The sequence below is a fragment of the Anser brachyrhynchus genome, assembly GCF_964034855.1.
Source record: "Anser brachyrhynchus genome assembly, chromosome: 12".
In the NCBI taxonomy this organism is placed as follows: Eukaryota; Metazoa; Chordata; class Aves; order Anseriformes; family Anatidae; genus Anser; species Anser brachyrhynchus.
The window spans coordinates 20,164,594-20,181,372 of record NC_137707.1 but is presented as its reverse complement, the minus strand read 5'-3'; the positions used below and the strand labels follow the sequence as shown (position 1 = coordinate 20,181,372).

General features: G+C 38.5%; 1 protein-coding gene across 1 annotated transcript in view; it reads right to left on the bottom strand.

Annotated features, from left to right (window-relative positions):
* The window catches only part of LOC308176799 (uncharacterized protein), a 521,877-nt gene that overhangs the window by 78,521 nt on the left and 426,577 nt on the right, over nt 1–16,779 (bottom strand). Inside the window, exon 9 of the transcript XR_013938632.1 lies at nt 13,574–13,855. The gene's annotated coding sequence lies outside the window, so the exon portion shown is untranslated. The remainder of the gene's footprint in view (nt 1–13,573; nt 13,856–16,779) is intronic.

The following is a 16,779-nucleotide window of genomic DNA, read 5'->3' as shown; positions in this document are numbered from 1 at the left end:
AATTTTGGAATGGTTTGGCAAAATCTGAAAAGTCTGATATTAAATGAGCAGGCTCCCCCAGCTTCTTATTTTTGCAATGCAGTTTCCTAGCATTCTGGACTCTTGATGACCATGCTGACATTTCACACCTCACAAAGCTTTCCTTGCCTTGGCAATCATATGCTACCTACAGGCTTCCATAGGTTTACTCAAAAAGCAGGACAGCACTCTAGAGTATATCCACATGGCACAAATCTTTTTGTCATGGAGCGGTACTGTAGAAAGGTCCAGGTAAGCTGTATTGTTCAACTGACACACTGCAGGCAAGATTCTGTGCTACTTTTAAGCTGGAGAGGAGTGTTGCTTTACACATTTACACCATTTCCAGCATCTGGACAAAAGGTTCAAATCTATGTACGATGAAAACAGTTTTCACGGAGTTGGGCCAACAATGACGTGTTATGATCTACAGGAGAATACACAAATTCCACTGGGAATACATGAATACTTCACTGTTCTCAAAAACATGTGTCAGGGCAAAACTGAGAACCTAGATGCTCTGTCTTCAGTTTCCTCAGGAAGCAACAGAGTAACAGCCAACTCACAAGTTACAGAACTATTTATGCAGAAGTTTATCTAGTAAATTTGATTTAGGTAAGAAAGGTTTACATAGTGGAATACTTAAATTTAGCTTATAGCTGTGCTTAAAGTATAAGATCCTAAGGTATGATAGAACCTGTCTGAATTTAAAAAGCGATTGGTCTGTGCACTTAGTCACATGGTCTAAACTTTGGGCAGACCTGTGCGGTGCCAAGAGCTGGACTAGATGATCCTTATGGGTCCCTTCCAACTCAGGATATTCTATGATTCTATGACCTTGATTTCTATCAATGCACATACATTTTTTACTCTTCTTACAAGCAGAAACTATTTTGGCTCTATGTTTTCTTCTCTCCTTCCCTGAGCTCCTTTCAAGATGACCAAGAACCAATCAGATTCTCTTAAAGATTAATGTATCCCATTATTTGTCATTGTCTATTCAGTAAGCTAGACTACATCCCCCCCAAATCCCACGCTAAATTTCATAATCCTATTGCACACATGAGATACGCTTTGTCTTTGTTTAAAGGTATCACTGATTACTCCTCTTACTGCAAACTACAGACCATAGGTAGCAACTGCAATCAGGCAAAGAGTGCCACAGAAAGAATATCTGTATAAACCGTACATAGTAATTATCAAATGCATTTTATCACTGTTTGCTTCAATATAGCTAATTCTCATTAAGATGCAAATTTACTGAGTCACGGCTATTTGAAGGAAGAAACTTTGCAACTCATGAGCACATGCTGATTAGGTGGTGTTTGCTCCAATGTTCATTTGGCTTGGACTGTGGCCATTTGCCTTAGTGCCATGATAGTATTAAGAGGCATAAATCTGCAGTGTCATTGGGTTGTCTTACATCCATTGTGAGATGTCCCTGTTATGACAAAATGCTATGATTTTTTTTTTCTTGGCTTATGTACCTTTTTACAGAATACTCCTTATTGCATTTTCTATGCTAACCACAGTTAACTACAGTTTAAAGACAACTATGATCACTATACAAAGGAACAGCACAATATTACCAAAACCTGATAACACGACCACTAGCAAACAGTCTGTCTGTAGAGCAGTTGGTTAGCCCCGTGCCCCACTTTGAGGAATAACCACTGCTTCACAAAATCACAGCTGATGTGTCAGTCTAAGCACTGTCTAGATGATCTATATTTAAGCTGGAAAATGATTATCTATTGTTATTATTAAATCGTACACTTTCTGGAGCCAATAATTTGTCATTTGCAAGGAGAAAAGCAGAAAAATGTATAATCAAGGAAAGAAGCTGAAGAGGTGGATGCTTAACAGTGTTACGGACTTTCTTTAATTAAAGCCTCTCTTAACTTGCTCTTAATCAAAGCAAGTGGCAAGTGGCATGCTCAGCAGATGGGTACAGCTGTGCATAACAACCACACAGGTGTTTAATTTTTATATTTGGCAAGTATGCTAAGCTGCATTCAAACATTTGGGGGTGAGGAGGTCTGTTAGTGAGGGAGTGTTTCAAAGACACGTGCCACTGAAAAAGGGAGATTATTCTGCCACTGTTAAGTTACTCAATCAACTTTACTACTTCTGTGTTAAATCCCAGTTTGAATTACCAGGGCAGATGTATAATCTGGGAGGCTTTCCAGAGCACTCTCTCTCACTCCCCCCTTTCCCTCACATTTTTTTTTCCTTTTTTTTTTTTTCTTCTTCTTAATGCTAACTGTACTGAACTGCAGGTTTCTGTCTTCTCACATACCAAAAGCAGTTCTTATTCTTTGTCTCCTATTCCCAGTGCAAAAGCCACTGAATGAGTCAGAGGAGACAAATAAACACATCCTAGGTAGAAATGGATTACTTACAGAGCCAGGAGCTCCAGAAACACACAAAAAAGACAGTGATGAAGGCTGCACGAACAGAGAAAAGACACTCTAACCCGTGACTTCCCAGACACGGTACAAATCCAGTAAAGGAACTATTGAGATCATCACAAAACAAGGAAAAATAGTATTCATTTTATCTGAAAGTCTGCCTAATATAGCTAAAATGAAAAACAGTGATTCAAAACAAAGCCAAGGAGTGTACAACAAAAGGTAAATTCTGCATTTCATGAACATAAGTTATCCCCTGCACTCCCAGTAATTTGCAGCATCGTTTACCTGCAAGAACAAAATGGAATAAGGCCAGGTAAATGAAACACAGGGAAAATGACAAGTATTTGGCATCCTCTATAGAACATATACCAAAGGAAGGAATTTTGGCAAAGCAAAGGATCAGCAGCAAAACACAGCTTGAAAGAGAATATTAGTGAAAGGCAGAAGTGGCAGTACCATCACCTGCATCAATAGGTACTTCCAGACATCCATTATAGCTACAGACAAGGAAAGAGACAGAATGTGGATGAGGGAGAGCAATTTCAAATCATGCAAGTCAGTATTGATGTTAAAGTGATTCAGAGACTGCTATTATTTTTCCACTCTTTTTCATGTACCACACTACATTAAAGGTTAGCTAAAAATAGATTACACACTTTCATACTATTGCTTTCCCACATATTTCCTGGTAAACTATACTTTCGAATTAGAATAGAAATATCCACCAGACTCCCTCTGTGCTTTTCCATGTACAGAAGAAAGTTCAAATACCCTTGTTTAACAATTTGAATATAAAGAGGAATGGAGCTGCTTAAGAATTCCTTCCATCAGTATTTCTCAGACTTTGAGAAAATACAAACCCCACTTGGCTCATCTGTTTCTATCTGCTTGCAAAGTCTAGAATAGTCTAGGAAGAGTATTTCAAACACTTCCAAAGCTTTTTCTACTACTATTCAGTTCCTTTGACGTGCTTTTGTAGTCTTCAGGAAGTAGTATGACAACCCCACAGCCAGAGAAATGCTGACTTGGTTGACTGTCATAATCAAAGCACATATTGGTTTGACACAGGAATTACTAAATAAGGTTCTTCGTACGAAACTGGAGATTTATGAACATACGGGACTCCTTATGCAAGAAAAGGAATATTTCTCTAGCTTCAGGTGTTCTTGGGATGACTGCGATTCATGTGGTCATGAGCGAAACATGACTCAGAGTCCCCTAACAAGTCCCATGCCAGGGAACGAAACTGATCCTGTGGTGAACTGATAAAAAGGTCAAGGTCTGAGAGCACTGCCACAAACACTTCCCCTTTTCTGTCTTTAGTTTTCACAGTCTGGAGGGAGAAACTTATGCCACCATTGAAGGATATATTTGTGAATTTTCACTTATACAGTCCTGAATGCAAAGATTTGGGAGACTAAAATCAAGGCACCCAATAGACCAAAATATTTCCTATATATCCTTATTGTGTCACTTGCTACTAGGAAAAGAAGCTTTCTAAAAAATAATGTGATAGAGCAATTCCTAATCAAATTAATCTTCAACTTACATACGCAAAGTGCATGCCTGCATTTTTGTTCTTGATATGGATAAAGCACATTTTAACAGTTTTCTTGATGTCCCTAGCAGCCAGAATTAAAAAAATAAACAAAATAAAAATCCCTGAATACTCTTTTCCCCCAAAATACCAATAAAATTATTATCTACTAGTTTGGGATGTAGGAAAAAAATAAATTAATAAAGAGAATTTCTTTATGTACAGGCTGTAGCATAAATGAACTACAAAGGATCATTTTGGTCAGAACATATACGTGTGAGTCACAGAACACAGCTGATAGATGTTTATTCAGCACACATTCCTTAAAAACACAAACTTAATCTAGTCAGCATTTTGATTTCCAAATTTTTCCCTGTTCTATTTCTGCAACCGTAAAATGATTTTGTTAAATATTTCAAGTCTTCCTTCTCATCCATAACCAAATTGTCTATTTGTATAGCAGACGAAACACTAGTTATACCTTGGAGAATTGGAAATATAAACAGAATAAGCATTTAGGTCAAAATAAAAATAAAATTAGAGTCTAAAAATGTTTGTAGGAAATAGCACAATTTATATTTACAAATTCATGTAGACTTAATTTTGAAATGGAAGAAGCTGTGTATCCAAAGCTAACTTTGATGACAACCTACCCTTCCATAAATATTAATTATCAATACAGCATATCTAACCAGCTAAACCATTCTAACCATATTTGCATTTCAGAGCGATTATTTTTGTAGCTAGCATATTAATTTCCTCAAAATGAATAATTTATTATGGTTATTTTCATTTCTCCCCTGTGTGTATTTTCAAGAAAATGGTGTCCTAAGGCCTGAATAATTACCAGCTGCATACGAGATAGTTACCTTGATTTTTGCTCAAGATACACGCATGCATGTGTGTTATCAGGGCTTCCTACCATTTTCTCCAGCAGGCAATATTAGGTAAGAATAGAAAAGAGAACTTCAAGGTGATCCGAAGTCTCTTTAAATCAGGATGATTCAAAGTTTCCATATCAACACTGTGCAGTTACATAGGGGCATCCCCTTTGGTCTCTGCAGATTATTTGGGGCTCTAATTTTGATTTGCATTCTCTGACTTTGTCACAGACTGAAGCAAAGCCAGGCAACGTGGGACTACGGACATGGGAAGCAGCTTTGAGTTAAAAGAAGAAAACACGACAATGCCAGCAGATGCTGCTATTTTTGAGGGGTATTCCAGGGCTGGCACTAGCACATCCCAGCTGAAGGATGAGATCTGTCCCACTGCCCTTCTCTTCCCTGGCTGCCTTCGTGCAGAGGTGCCCACAGTCCCTTGGGTCAGAAGTCAGCACGTGCAGCTTCAAGACACTCACCCTGCTGAATCATTAGCCTTAAAAAAAAAAAATCAATCTTTTGGGGATGATCTAAGTGCAAAATAAAGTGCTCCTAGTTCAGCTTCAGTCAAACCGCTGACTGTCAAAATCTTTAGAAAATGTCAGAATCTAAGTAGTTATTACAGTTTAGCACAGACACTACACTTCACACACAGTGTTTGCCGTCTCCCAGCTTCAGCAGGTAACCTGCAAACTGCAAAGAGCTGTACCATAGTCAGCCCTCACAGAGGGAAGAAAAATGCATCTTCTTCACTTCTACATGTAAACATAAAACGGCATCTCACAGGCAGCAGGATTTCTATTTCCTTTTAAACATGCAAAACATGCACTGGTACAGTAACCAATGCAGAAGGGTACAAACTCTACATCTGCTACTGCTTTCTTACACAAACTTCCTAAGTTTAAATATTAAAGAGAAACTTGCACCAACTCCCAGGCCCTAAACCTGTCAGCTTTCCTGAAAATCAACTTAAACAATTTTTTTTTTCATACAAAGGACTAAAGCATTAGTAGTTACAGCAAAAGCTGAAGATGGAATTTACTGTTAGTGTTCTTCATCTAATATTTGCACAAGAATAATCGATTAAGACATTCCCAGATGGTTTTAACATTTAACAGGATCTACAGCATGATAGTCAGAATTTTTAATACTTACAGAGTCACAGTAGAGTGTTACCAATAAGACAAATTACATGAGTAAGTGGCATTAGAATGCACTGCCAATGCACCCAAAAAGTTATTTTTAAGGACTGTGACAAGAAATATTCCAGTTAGGCTAAGTAAATTACCAGAATGTAACCATCAGTACTGAAAAGAGAACCCCACTTGTTACCATAAAAAGAATTCATTGTACAGACTGGAGAAATATACACTCTTTGGACTTATTATTAAAATAAATGTAACGAGTTATAATTAAATGGGTCTTAAATTGCAATAATTACCTAGAAACACTGAACGGATGAGCACAGGTGAACAGTGCACACATCAAAGCACACAGTGAAGAAAATGAGAATGAATGCTCTCTCTTAAATGCTGTGTCTTCAAGCAAGCAGCCTGATGTCAGCTCAGCCAACCAACATAGTTGATGTAATTAAACAACAATACAGGTTTATTATATAACCAAATGGAAAGCTGGAGGCAGGTCTGAACAGTACTAAAAGAAGATTCAATTAAGTCTGCAGCAGATCTAATTATGCAATGCTGGAACCAAAGTATACGAACTGGATCTGCTCAGCTCTGACACTTCTTTCCAGCTTTTTATTCTAGAATTTCAAAGATTATTTTAAAAGGATAGAGGAGGAAAAAAGGAGCAGTTGGTCTGAAATATAATGAATTTTTCACATCAAAAATCACCACAAAAAAAGAAAGGCACTTTGCAACAGAATAAATGGCAGCTGCACCAAAGACAAGCTTTTATATTCGATCTCTCAACAAGCAGAATATTCATTGCTTTTGATGAAAAGAGAGTGTGAAAAAATAAGCAAATCTCACAGCTAAATGCTTTTTAATGCTTTTCAGGTTGACAAACACATCCTTCAAGTCACTAACATCAACCTAGCTCAGCTGGCAGCCCATTGCTGCCCTCCTGCAGGCGCTGTGGTCTCCTCCCAGTGTGCCCCTCTTTTCCCACCGTGACACTGTGCCACCCCGTGGCAGAGTCCTTGGCCCCAGCTCCCCGAGCAGGAGGTTTGCCTGTGGGTACCCCTTTGGTGTGCTTTTTACCCCCTGTAGTTTCACCCTGAGCCTCACGATGTGCCAGGCCTGAAAAGCTGCACGTGCTTTATTCGGACTGGAACTGTTATCTCGGCTGCTCTTTCTTGGACAAGATCTCCTCTTCCAACAGCAGAAGTTCACAATGACGCTATATTACACCGGTGGCCTTTTCCCTCAGAAACGTTCACTGTGCTCTGAGCTGGGCACATGGTAAGCATTACCACTTGAGTTAAATAAGCAGCAGCACAGGGCAAAGAAATACAGAGAGAGAAATGGCAACTTGACCAAAGATGGAGCAGACAAGAAGGCTGACGCACTCGTGTGACCACCGTCATCTGCTGAGCCAGTCTCGGTGGGGCTGCAGAGCATGGCACTGCTGTGGGGCTGGCTCCTGCCTGCCACTGCTAGCTGGGCTCCTCTTGCACCAGCTGCCGATATGCCTTATTGCATTTATTGGCTATGGTTTAAAGTTATGATGATAGACGCTTTTAGTGACATTTTTAGACAGTCAGTGAAGTCAGCTGGTGGTAAGGTAGATTCCTCATTTACTAGTTTTGTCCAGAATACTTAAATGAGTTTCTTCATAGTTTTCTCTGGTTCCTGTTTGTGAGTTGCCTCTATGCTTGATCAGTGATTTCTTTCTTTCTGCTCCCTCAGCTGCTGTCTATATAATGACATGCTTAGACACGTCTGAGAAATTCAAGTGTCTCATTCTCCTCACTCACATCTATCCCAATTCAATTCCCTTTCAGTTCTGTTTTCCTCTCAGACAATTCCTTGTTAGTATAAATCACCTGTCATTTACCTGGATAGATTTAGTTGGATCCAAACTGAGAAAGCTGAGCTAATTCGCAGCTCTCACAGCATTCTTTATTTTACCATCCGGAGGTTCCACATAGCAATGCCAATTTAAAAGGTTTCCAAACTTCATTTTAATATCAAACGTTGTAAAATTACAGCTCTGTCAGAAAGAGTGGTCTAAGGGAGATTTACAAGTGCATGACAGGTGTTTTCAAGTACTCTTTTTAGCCATGATTTTTATGGCCTGCCAAAGAAATGCTTTCATTCAGGTAGCACCCTTATAGGGGGGAAATCTACATGCTGAAAAGATTTGTGTGCATGTAGGGAAATAATACTGTTCACTTTTACTGTTTAAAATAAAGAGCTTTTTTTTTTTTTTAACCCTGAGAAAGGGACAAGAAATATTCCCTACTCAGTTGCTTCATAGAACACAAACAAAAAATTAGCGACAATTTCACCTATAAATGTAATTGAGCCAAGAGTAACATATTAGCAATTACAATAGTTGTCTACTTTCCAAGCAGTAATAAAAAATAAATCTAAATATTGGTACAAAAAGCTGAAGTTCAAAAAGCTTTCATTTTCCAGAAAATAAACATAAAAATGAAATTATGAATCATTATAACATGATTTGGGCAGACATTAATTCATTAGGCCTTCAGGGATTTGGGTAGAATCCTTTCGGATGACTGCAATCAGAACTTTGGTTATCACACATTCCTAAAATCATGTCATGGTTGTTGGTTCAATTATACTTTTTTAAACATTTCTCAAATATAAAACGATAAAAACTTCTTTGTTGATCTTTTTACCATTGTGGTAACATGTTGTGAATTTAATTCCAGTGCATTCATACTGAAGGTATCTATTTTCACCCTCATTTGATACACTCTTCCCAGGAGGATTCATTTTGAGAGAGAGAAAGTGAATAGCTTCAAAAATTATGATAATCTGCAAACAATATTGTTAAATGTGAAAAGGTTCATTGTTTGGGAAACAGGAACTTAATTAAGTTTGCAATTCCTAAAATTCATTGGCTACTACTCTGTTCAAAATCTCCAAGCTACTAAGGTATAGCAATGCCGTTCTGGTGGAGCTGGCAGCACCTTCACCATACAGAGGTTATCTCATCACAGTAACATGATGAACTCAAAGCCCATTAAGACTGCTGCTGAAAGAACACAGGAAATCCCGAGCTGAAGAAAAGCCAAAATGGGAAGGATGTCATTTAATTTTATTGACATCTCAAAGACAATTACTGTCCTTTCAAATGCATTTTTTTTAAATCAGATATCACTGCATTAACATATGCATGTAGCTGTGCAGACCAGGAGAAACAGGGGAAAAGAACAGCAAGTCTCTGTTTTTAAGTGTAGGAGAAACATCGCTTCACTGCAAAACAGCGTGTGCTGACAGTTCAATTAGGGCTAAATTATCTAATATTAATTTTGCCTGTCTATGACACCTGCCATGCACCAGACACCGAGTCGGTGAGTATATGCACAGGACTAAATTTCACTGAGCTGGTTTTGAAGCTGGCTTTCCAGACTAACTGAGAAGTGTGGCCATGCTGCTCTGTGGAAGCAATCATTAAAACACACTAACTGATGTCAGGCTTGCAAGACAAAGAAAAACGCTAGTTAAGTTGATCATCCACTCTCTAACAGCAGAGAGAATTTTATTATTTGCAGGTCTCTTTGGGGCAACTTCAGAAGCAAAACTTCACAGCCAGCATCCCTGGGAAATACAAACTACTGGATTTGAAACTATTTCACTGTTCATCTCCACCTCCTTGCTTTTTCTTTTGCTGCATGTGCCTATGTCCTAAAGTACCTTGTGTAAATCCTGAAAAGCAGTCACTGTATATTCATTCTGGATAACTTGAGCATCTTGTGTGCCTCATCCTTTAAGTGTATTTAGCTACTAATTAACAGTACATATAGGGGGGAAAAAAGTCCTAGAAGAAAGCAAGACTTACTATTTTTGTAACCTTTTTATATAGAATTGCTCTAAATGATAACATCAAATAGGACTGTATCCTTTCACTTGGTAAAAACTCCCACGAAATTATTTGAACATTATCCAAGAATAACATCTGATTAAAAACCAGATGTTTATGATCCCAGTGCGTTTTTAGTTGGCAAGACACAGACTGTTAGCAGTAACACACTCACTGACAGGCAGAGAAACTGTATAGACAAACCAAGCAATTCACACTAAGAAAGAGGATACCAATATAAAACAACCTTGTAACTGAAAGAATGTGCCTATCTCCGTATTAAGAATGGAGGTCAGAAGAAAAAGAATGCTGGTAGGAATATGACATTAAAAGGAAATAGGTATATGTGAGAGCATTATTTTAAACTTACAAAGGAAAATTTATATATGTAATTGGCTTAATGTCATGCCTACAACTTACAAGTGGCTTTGAAAGTTGCCCAAAGCAATACCGAGGTCCATTTTGATAAATGGAAGACCATGAAAGAGAAATTAAAGAAGAATTCATAGAAGTTAGAGTGAAAAAGGAACATTACAGTGCACAATTAAAGAAAAAATTCTTAACAGAAATTAAAAAAAGAACTTGCTGATGTTTGGAGAATTTCTTCCTACCTTAGGGTGTAACACTGGGAAATAGAGGGGATTGAAAATCCCCTCTAAAACCTAAGATATTTCTTAAGTCTCAGCATGGCGTATGGATGCATGTGGTATTATTATGATAGTTTCAATTTTGCTTTGCTGGTATTAGCATTCAAAAATTATTACAAGAACATAAAAAAACTATAATTTCCTTTTTTTTTTTCTTGAAATAATCTGCTAATGGATTTCTTTCTAAGAATATGCTTTCTTATTTTGAATCTTTAAGATCCAACTTCCGTAGTATTTCTGAGATCAGGAGGTAACTGCTCTTCCAAGAAGGAAAAGACTGCTCTACAATTACCAGATTTTGGATTCAGGTAAGGAAAAAACAAAAAGAATGAAATATTACAAATGAAGTACTACAGTATTTAGTTATTAGACTGTCTTTATGTACTCAAGCTATGTTTTGAAATTTGTGTAATTATTTATGAGTACCCAAGATTTGCCAAGGCTACCAGGTATATAATGAACTATATAATAATATATAATTTATATAATGAACTTCCTAAAACTTGTGACCCAGAAGGTTACTCATTAACAAAATATCAGCTTACATCAAAAATAAAATCTTCTAGAGGAAAGTTAGATACAAATGTAACAGGCTAGTAATATTTGGTTCTGAATGCCTCAATAGTGAGGACTGACCTCCTCTCCATAGCAAAGGGAGCAATATTAGGCTCTTTAAGACAGATCTGGGATTGGTCCTTGGGGGGGGGAACAAAACACACACAACAGTTTTACAGAGAAATAGTGAAGAAGTTGACTAATTAGAGGGGTAATTCATACCATCTATTTTTAGACAGCAAATTTCAGCACCTCTGGGATCTTGTAGAACCACAACACAACCAGATATAGAATGAGCACAGAGATGATCCTGCAGAAAACAATTTAGCATCTCTTAGATGTGCTGCTTCCTGTTACTGACCACAGGGATGATAACACTAGCTAGTCAGAAAAGCACTCACCCTTCTCTCTTCAAACAACAGGCTAAAAATATCCACTGAGTCAAGCTAGATTTTTTGCAAGCTCTGCAAATCCCCAAATGGTTGACCATCTAGTCTGTGTTTTTGCAAAATTTGCTTTCACTCCCCTCTCTAAATGATTAATAATAATTATAAAAAACACCCATACTTAATCACACTAACTGATGTCCAACATAGTGTCTATTTCAACGGCCAGTAAGAATCTTTCAAATGGGTTACAAAGTAAAAGACATCTTACAGATTAGTAAAATGTCACTTTTGGCTGTACTTGTTCTTACATGGTAGCCATTTCATGAACTACATTTCTACCATTTATTCTATTAAATGCTCTTCATATAAGTGACTGCGATTGAAATATCTGCATTTTGTAATAGAATTTTATTGCTAGGAGATTGAGAAAATAGAAAGTTTTAGGATATTTCTGTTGAAGATCTACTGATAACTTTTTTAAACTGCAGATACATCACAACCTGTGTTAGAAAAACATGATCCTTCTGAATAGTCTATCAAGGGTAGCACAGGAGAAACATTCTAATGTGTTTTTTTTTTTTTTTAAACATCTTTCAGGGCTATATTCTGGTGTTTACATCATCTGAATTTAGACATTAGTTCTGCTATGGCTGAATTGCCAAGATGCTGAACATTTAGGCATTGGCTCCAGGAAAGAACAGAAATGTTTTAAAAGGTCCTTTCCAACCCACACCATTCTATCATCTTTGAAAATTTACTTATATATTTACTATTAAGCATATATATCTAATTGATTTGCTAGGGCAAGCTACTATAACACTTCAGAAAACTACAGAAAAAACACACAGATCAATGAAAAATTCTGGACCAAAGGAAAGGAGTCTCATGTTCCAGCCAAGCATCCATCTCACCTGATACAGGCTGTATCTTGTACTTTATGCACTGGAAACTTCACATATTTTTTTTTCCCTCCAGTTAGAATTGTATTAACTGCATTTTACAGTTTTTGCATCTTTTTGATCTGCTGCTTTCAACTAACAACAATTCCCTCTGTATTCAGACCGTGCAACTTGATATTCTTGACCCTAGTATCCCAATCACATAACTCTCCTTTGTTGTAAAAGCCTTACAAAACTGTCCCTACCCACACCTTGACACATTCTGTTGCCTATACTAACAAGTCCAGAGCAAGTCCAGAGAAGGGCAACAAAGCTGGTGAGGGGTCTGGAGAACAAGTCTTAGGAGGAGCGGCTGAGGGAGCTGGGGTTGTTCAGCCTGGAGAAGAGGAGGCTCAGGGGCGACCTTATCGCTCTCTACAGTTACCTTAAAGGAGGCTGTAGCGAGGTGGAGGTTGGTCTATTCTCCCACGTGCCTGGTGACAGGACGAGGGGGAATGGGCTTAAGTTGTGCCAGGGGAGGTTTAGGTTGGATATTAGGAAGAACTTCTTTACGGAAAGGGTTGTTAGGCATTGGAATGGGCTGCCCAGGGAAGTGGTTGAGTCACCATCCCTGGAGGTCTTTAAGAGACGTTTAGATGTAGCCCTTAGTGATATGGTTTAGTGGAGGACTTGTTAGTGTTAGGTCAGAGGTTGGACTCAGTGATCTTGGAGGTCTCTTCCAACCTAGATGATTCTGTCTTCCTGTTACTTTCTCCTGCTTCCTCCTGTGGGCCATTTTTTCCAGTTATTTAAGGTTCCCAGTAGTCAATCACTTTCCATAGCTATATAGTATCTTCTAGACATGTTTTCTTCTAAAATGTATTTAAATTTGACACATTCTAATATTAAACACATTACAAACCATTTCATTTTAGCAGAAGAATAATATCTGAACCACTAGATTACTTGACCACCTGCAAAGCTCCTTCCAACAGAACCCTTCTCAGCATTAGAACATCATCCACCTTTTTATACTCTGTGCAGAAATATTTTGGTTGCTGTGTAACACATAGCTTACAGGAAGTCACTTGTTCTATGAAATACCAGACTGGCTGAAAATTAGTAACGAATTGCTTTGCTACAAGCCTCTGATCTCTATTGTGCTCTATTATGCAAAATTCATTCTTTGAATGGAACTGCATTTGACTCACAAAAGTATAGATATTTTAATTTAAGATCCCTACCTTTCTCCTTGGAAATCTGACCGATATTTAGCCACAGTGGTGAAAGGCAGAGAGGAAATGAAGTGCTGGCAGCAGATCTTCTTCACTGTTACTTAGGAGCAAAAAAATCATATCCATGCAGATCCCATGGACTCTTACAGCTGAATGGCCTCTTCAACCGGCTGGGAAAAGATGAGCACAGATCAATCCATTCGCCGCAGACTGCACAGGCTCTGCGGGGAGCTGTTATGATCCTACCCCAGCACCATGGGATACAGACCTCAAACCACGCATGGAGGCAACCTGCAACAGATAAGAGGTAAGCCCAGGGTCATTTTTGTATTTTTACACTTCTGTGAATACAACAGCAAAATCTGAATGGCCTAAGAGCCTCCCTAACATTCTGGAAGTATACAGAAAGCCTGTGGCACACACTGAGAAATTCTGCTAGAGAGAACAGCAATGTCTCAAAGAGTCAGCAAAGAGATCATGATTATTACTCCTCCCTCAGGGTACAACAGATTAATAGGAGCTCATTTGAAAGCAGATAAAACTGTTTGGGTGAACAAAACTGAGCCTCTCCTATGGACTCAGAACCTGTAAAAGACATGGCTGGTCCTTTTAGCAGTATCTGCAGTACAGTTTTACAGTGTGCATTCAGTCTACCTGTAAAAAGAGATGTTACAGATGAAGTCAAAAAAAAGACTTGTTCAAAATAATATTGATCCAATTGCCAGATCAGTGAACAATGAAACAGGTATGTCTTCCTGTAGGACTTTGTTACTGATTGACTGTGGAACCATTAATGTGAATGTGCTTTCCTAATGGGCTAGCAGAATTGACTTCTGAATGACAATGTTTCTCCTCAGGCTTATACAGCCCCAAAAGTGCAGTGAATGAAGTTTTGCTGGACTTTAAAGGACAAAGATCAAATGGGGGCATCAGACATATAGTCTGACTGCCCCACAGTGAACTCAACTTCTTTTTGCAAAGAAAAGAGTATATTTGACAGTAACTTACCTTTTAATTGTGATACGTAATTAAAAGGAAACTATAAACCTTGGACAAAAAGCAAACCAATATATATTCCCAAGTGGGCTTCTGTTTTCTTTTGCATCAATTATGTGCACATTTCAATTTGTATTTCATCAACAATAGCTTAATAGCAAGCAAGCAGGCATGGTAGTGCTCCAAAAGGCTTAGCAGAGGACCTTTAAATGCGGGGAAGCAGATTAAAAGTTCAGTCAACAATGTGAAGAACTGTAGTGATGAGGACTCACAATGCTTCCACAAAATTACAACAGTTTATGACATGGCTTAAAAGGACGCTTTGCAAATGGGATTCCCAACACAAAACCCTCCCAGTCTGCAAAATCTTCCCATTCAGCATCCATACGCACACACCCAAAGGGGACAGAAGTGAGATGGAGGCCACAACCAAGACAAGAGCCATTTGTGAACATGTGGGGGCCACTGTGGGAGCCCCAGTGAGAGTGCTTTTAGCCTGGCCACAGGCCCTGCAGAAGTTGCTGGGCTCATCGCTGCTGAGGACGCTCATGCATGTGCATGGTTTTATGCACGAGCAATCCAGCTAGCAGTGAATTCATCAGCTCACCTCTACACCCATACAGAGTTAAGCTATTAATGAAGAAAAAGAAAACTCAGCTTAACAGCCAACTGGCATGGCTGCCGGAGGTTCCACAGAATATTTAACAATTCAGTTTTATGGAGCATTGTGGGAAGAAACCCTGAAGCTTGACAAGGTTTAAAGTCAGTATTTCACCATCAAAGACAAGAAACCGCTCTGGTTACTGGCTCGCACTGACTTCATGTCCAGTTAACAACTACACCCAATAAATTTTCTGTCTCTTCTGATAGTCTTGTCATTAGAAAGGATACTGCAAATTTTCATGCGTTTATATAGCAAGAAATTTATCAGATATCCATATAAGTACTCGATCTAGAAAGAGGCAAGTGCTTAGTCACTGCTGAGAAGTGCTACAGAACAGCTGAAATAGCGGAGGGGAGAAGTGCTGTCCGAACAGCTGCCATTCTGCAGTTCTGCCCTGCTGCAGTGGTGTGCTCACTTGGGGAAGCTTCTGGGTTGTTATAGATTATTCTTTAAAATTTCATCTAGTAAGCGCAGTTCAGCTTAATAAACTGATAAATACTTCTGAATGAACATATCACCATAATATCTGGCACTAAAATTTAGGAGCAGAGATGTGCAAAGAAAATCTATGAAATTCTCCCCCACCAATATAAGACAAGGAAAAATCCTCATGGCTTTTATCAGAATTTCCCCACGTACAGTCTCAGCCAACAAAACATGATGTACTGGCAGCGCTATCACTGTTGCCTAAAAACTTCACCACAAAGCAGATGCATCTTAAGATTAATTTAGCAGTTGCCACCAGAATCTTACCATAATTTTTCTCCTGAAGCCATTTTGTTTATTTTTAATACAGCACACTTGACAGATCACACACAATTAAAACAGAAGACTGATATAAAATCACTTTTCCATTTTTTAAGCTCAATAAAAAATAATATAGTGAGCTTTCTTGTCAGAGATGACTGAAAGAAACAGCTGAAAAAAAGGCTGATTTTTAAAAATCAACCTAAACAGATCAATTTTATGGTAAATTGTTCAGCACTGATAGTGACCAAGGGGAGCCCAACACAAATAGGAAGTATTTGAACACAGTTTGCAAATATAGAGGTACTTTAATTAAATATTTAAGAGACATTCTGCCCACCATTTAAAAAGCCTCCTTCACAGTACAAAAGGATACACAAGCACACACAGACATATCTGCTTCCTTGCCAGAGTGCTGCTTAAGACAGCCTGAACAGCCAAAGTCAAACAGCACTAGCTCTAAGTATGAATAGTTGGAAAAAAGCCTGTTCCACAGGACATTGGGGGTAATAGCTTCCTCCCATGAAAAGGGGAGGTGGACCATTAATGAAATACAACATCCAGAACTACACTTCTCACAAGTCCTATACCCTGAAAATTATTTTCGGGTTGACAGGCACTGATTTTACCAGATTCCTGGTAAAAGATCAGCTTGAACTGGAATAGATCTGTTCTAACCTCTTACCACCTACACAGGGGGGACTCAGCAGCCCACATAACATGCCCCAAGTACAGCAGCAGACAGGCTTCACAGCTACGGCCCAAAGCCAAGGCACAAAGTAGAGACCTCTCCTTTCTTAAGCACAAA